Below are 4,902 nucleotides of genomic sequence, written 5' to 3' on the forward strand. Positions count from 1 at the left end.
TATATTGAGTCTTGTCCTCAAATCCTACCACAAAAGAATAAATAAAAGTGTGCACTCACCTAGTTGTCTACTCATCCATAAATTACTGTAAAACTTGGCACATCTGGTGAAGGAGTACACCTGCCATCTCTCTACTATTTCACTCTGTTCCCTTCCCTGATATGTCATTTCCATGGTAGCAAACCAATAATAATAATAATAATAATAATGCATATAAAATAATTGATAAGATAGACATCACAAATTAGAAGTTGAATTGAACTGCAGAATTAACATAAAAAATTGCTTCCATTGTACACATAAAAATTGACAGTCAAAGGCTCTCCAGTCTCTCTACACGTTTGAGATCAAAAAGCAAAATTCCTAATATTTTTAATGGAAGAATTTACATAGAACAAATTCAGCATTTCAGCATTAAAAATTCAGCATAATACCCTTCTCCCAAAAGAACCTAGCAACCAAAAATGAAGCCGTGGCATTGAGAAATGAAGCCTCTGCTTCAAGGTCCTTGATATTGACCTCAAGAGAATCAACCCGCGAATCCAAGGACTTCCCTCTTCGCTGTAAAATCTCAACGGTTTGCTTCGAAGTTCTCTCATCATAATATCCTTCTCCTAAAAGAACCTAGCAACCAAAACAAAACAAAACCTCTTGACGCTGAGAAAATGCACACTGAATCAAAGAATTGAAGGGAAGAAAACGCATACCAGGAACTCATTGGTGTGAATCAAACAACTTGGGAAGAACGCTGCTTTCCCAAACGGAACCTAAACACCTACTACCAAGTTAATGAACGTGAAAGTTGAAATGTGTGAAAAAGGAGGGTTTGTTTGTTGATTACCATGATGTCATGGGAGAGCTGTTCAAGGATCTTTTGGTCGAGGTTGATGAGGCTGTTTTGTCGGTGGCAAAACCTTGTACGTGGTCGAGTTTGCTCTGCTTGTCGGCAATGGTGTCTTCAATGCACTTGGTCACCTTCTGCACCTCCTCTACTGGGAAGAGGGATGCGAGTGAGGTCAGAGACCCCTTCTTCGGCAATGGTGTCAATGATCTTTTTAATTTCTAGCACACACTGCAGCAAAGGAATTTTATTGATGAAAAATTATGCAAAGAAAAGCACAAGTCTCAAACATAATACATGGATTAAACCATTAGATGGCTCGATGCTTGCAATTGATACAAATAGCAATAAAATGAACAAAGATCAGTAGAAGACACTTACTTGGGACCTTCCCACATGACAGTTGTGCCTTCGACACTCTCAGCTTTTAAAAACTATGGTTCTGGTAAATACTCAGAGGAAGTGTTTAGGGTTTTGCTTTTGGCAAGAGATTATTTCCTTCGCCGTTGGTATAGATCTAAAAAGATGATGGTTTTTTTCTAGGAACAGAGAAGAGAAAGAGGCAGATAGAGTGAACCACCTCACTCAGTGCCGCAACGAAGAAGTTCAGCTGAAGGAGCACAACCAGTGCGCTACCCCATAAGAGAGAGAAAGAGAGAGAGAGAGAAAGTGAGAATATCAAGAAAAAATAGTAACAGTTGTATGATAAGAGAGAGAAAACAAAAAAAGTGTAAAAATACAAAGACGGGTTTGGAAGACCATCTTTGTACATCATTCAATTACAATGGTCTTCTAAATAGCCGTCCTTAAACTCATAATTTATTACAATATTGCCACCAAATACTTTTCAAAAATGGTTTTTGGCCGACTGTCGTAGTTGAGGTGTCGTAATAAACACTTTTTGCAGTAGTGTCTTTAATTTTGAATAATCAGACTTGTTTTTTTATTTGTAGTGCGTGCCTTTACATCTCATGTGTAGCGAAGGAATCTTTGGCTTGAGCTTACTAACCTCTAGAATCGCTTCCAGGGTCCCTAGTGGTACCTTGGTGACTTCAATTTTGTTCTTGGTGCTCATGAAAAGAAGGGAGGCAGACTTCTTTCTACTCTGGCTTGGGGGGAATTCGGTTCTTGGTCTAATGTCAACAACTTAACTCATATCCCCACCAAAGGGCAACCTTTACTTGGTCGAATTTCAAAAGGGGAATGCCTGTATTGATCTAAGGCTGAACATGCCTATTTGCAATGTAGATTGTCTTAACTCCTAGGATTTTATTTCTTGTTGCACTCTTTGCAGAAGCAAATTAGACCATCACCACCCCTTGATGTTGATCTTTCAAAAGCATAGGGGTATTTGGTTTGTCCATTTTCTGTTTTCATTTTCAGTAAAAACAGAAAATGCATTTGAAAATGTATGTTTTAAAATTTGAAAACATTTTCAGTGAAAACATTCTCAAGAAAAGGCTGAAAATTGAAAACAATGATTTGTCGTTTTCAATGTTTTCTCTAAAAGGAAAACGTGGTGGCATGAGCCGTAATTATTACCAACTTCGTTAGCAGCCTCGTCTCCGATACTCTGGACCCACCCTTCCCCCACCTTTTTCTCCTTCAACATTTATCTCCCACAACCATCACCAGTCCACAACACACCACCACCTACTTCCAAACTCCATCATCAATGCCTCAAATGGCCACCACCCACACCTCCAAACACCAAACCATAATCCAAACCGATTGCACCGCCCTATCCTCCACAATCATCAGCCCAAATGTCGGCGATCCAACCTCCACTATCAAAATGTCGCGCACCACCATCTATCACACCAAAACCCTATTGCAACCTAAATTAGTCTAGTTAGTGGTTATGTTGGGGCTTCAACGGTTTTGTTCCCTTCTGGGTAGGTTTCGTGGCGTCCTCAACTGCTTGTTGTTGGTGAGGTGCAATGCCGGCGAACAGGGGTGGTTCGACACAGTGGAGGGCGGTGACGGTACAGTCTTGTGTGCTAGGGTTAAAAAGATTTTTGTTGCTGATAAGGTGCTTGTTGAAATGCCTAAACCAATTTTCCAGAGCATACATTCTTATTGAATAGATGAAATGCCTAAACCAATTTTTAAGAAGTCAAACCAAACATGTTTTCAGAATTCTAATCTTTTGAAAATGAAAACAATTTTCAGAAAATGAAAACAGGAAATGAAAACAGAAAATGAAAATGCAAACCAAACACACCCATAGTAATCTAGGTTTCTCAACTTTTCGATTTCAAAAGTCATTGTGATTGTCAAAGCATCGTCAAAAACACTTGGGAAACTCCTTTCTTAGGTTGTCAAATGCATATTCTGTCTCAGAAATTGAAACTTCTGAAGGGCCTTCAAAGATTGGAACAAAAATTGTTTTGGCAATGTTCATCAAAGAGTATATCAATCCCTATAGGATCTTGAAACAATCCAGTTGAACATCGAGCAACAAGGTCCTCTTGACAACCTCAAAAGAAGAAATAAAAGCCCAAAATAATCTCTTGGTTGCCCTTTGATTTCAAGATGAATTTTGGAAATAGAAGTCTAGATCAAAGTGACATTGCAACAAACACAGAAATACAACTTTCTTTCACAACTATAAGAAAGCCAAAAATATTACCAAAAGAATCTCAATGCTAAGAAAGCGAGACTTAATTCTGCAAGATCCAAAAGACATTGAGTCACATGTAGATTTTTACAAGAGTCTCTTTGTTGGTAACAATGTTATTCATGATTTTGATCTCCATAAAAAATTGATCCCAAAGCTCATTTTCTAATATGGACAATGCTTTCTTGATGGATTTGTCTTCTTTGGAGCAGGTAAGAAGTGGATTTTTTTTATACGAATGCCCTTGGAGTGCTTAGACCAGACGATTTTAGGGGGTTCTTCTATTAGACATTCTGGGATATAATCAAACATGATGTGTTTGCTTCCACTTTCAATTCTTTAGGCAAGGTTGGATTCTCCCGAACCTAAATTCTAATATTCTAGTGCTCATTCCAAAATTCTCCAATGCTGACAAAATAAATTAAGGATTACTGCCTGATGGCCTTAGCAAACTTTCAATTTAAGATTATTACCAAGGTGATTGCTTCTAGGCCTGCTACTTTGGCTACCAAAATCATATCTTCGAATTGAAGGAGATTTATTAAAGAAAGGAAAATCTCTAATTGTATTGTTGTCACATCTGAAGCAATCATCATGTTGGACAATAGGTGTTTTGGAGGTAATCTGGCCATTAACATTGACATAAAAAAGCATTTGATACCATTGACTGGCTGTTTTTGTTGCATATTATGAAATCCTTGTCAATGTTTTGGAAAAATATATCTGTAACTTCATATGGTCAGGGGATACTGACAATAGAAACCTGGTTTTTGTGGCCTGGAAGAAAATTTGCGCTCCTCTATGGGAAGGAGGTATGGGTCTTAGGTCCCTCAAAAGCATTAATAGAGCTTTTATTTTGTATCTGCCTTGAAAGATCAAAACATCCACTAACCATTGGGCTTTGTTGGCCAGAGCTAGGATTTTCAAGGGCGATTTTGTGGCACACAACTATGTCAAGTCCTCTTTATGGTTTGGTATTAAACATTTCTAGAACACTATTTCTTTCAACACTTCTTGGTTGCTTAAAAATGGTCAAAACACAAAATTTATGGAACCATAACTGGTCATCTTAGCTTTCGAGAACAATAATATGGTTCCTTCAAACATTTGAAATAGATGGTTGAATTGTACTAATCTTATGGAAAATATAATTTTTTATTGGTCACATATTTTGTAAGGGGAATACTTGTGCAGACAGATTAGTCGCTCACGACACTTCTAATCTCTTTTTTTGTTGGTGGGATTTCATTCCCCACTTCATTTCTAGGTCTTTTGAATATGATAGACAACCTTTGCCTAACAAAAGGTTTAGGTAGCTTATTGCTTGTTGTTTGTCTCTCCCTTGGGTTTGGTTCTTGCCCCCTACTTGTATTAATCTTTATATTTCTTAATGGATATTAGATGTGACTATTTTTGGCTTGTGGTGGGGTGGGTGGGTGGT

General features: G+C 37.9%; 1 non-coding gene across 1 annotated transcript; it reads right to left on the reverse strand.

Moving 5' to 3' along the window:
- Positions 1–551: 551 nt before the first annotated feature.
- On the reverse strand, positions 552–1,595 carry LOC100786157 (uncharacterized). Its single transcript, XR_005887434.1, has 4 exons — positions 1,223–1,595; positions 842–1,072; positions 708–775; positions 552–624 (listed from the first exon to the last, which is right to left on the reverse strand). It is a non-coding gene; the product is annotated as an uncharacterized protein (transcript).
- Between the last annotated feature and the right edge of the window lie 3,307 nt (positions 1,596–4,902).

The sequence above is a fragment of the Glycine max genome, chromosome 12 (assembly GCF_000004515.6).
Source record: "Glycine max cultivar Williams 82 chromosome 12, Glycine_max_v4.0, whole genome shotgun sequence".
Taxonomy (NCBI): Eukaryota; Viridiplantae; Streptophyta; class Magnoliopsida; order Fabales; family Fabaceae; genus Glycine; species Glycine max.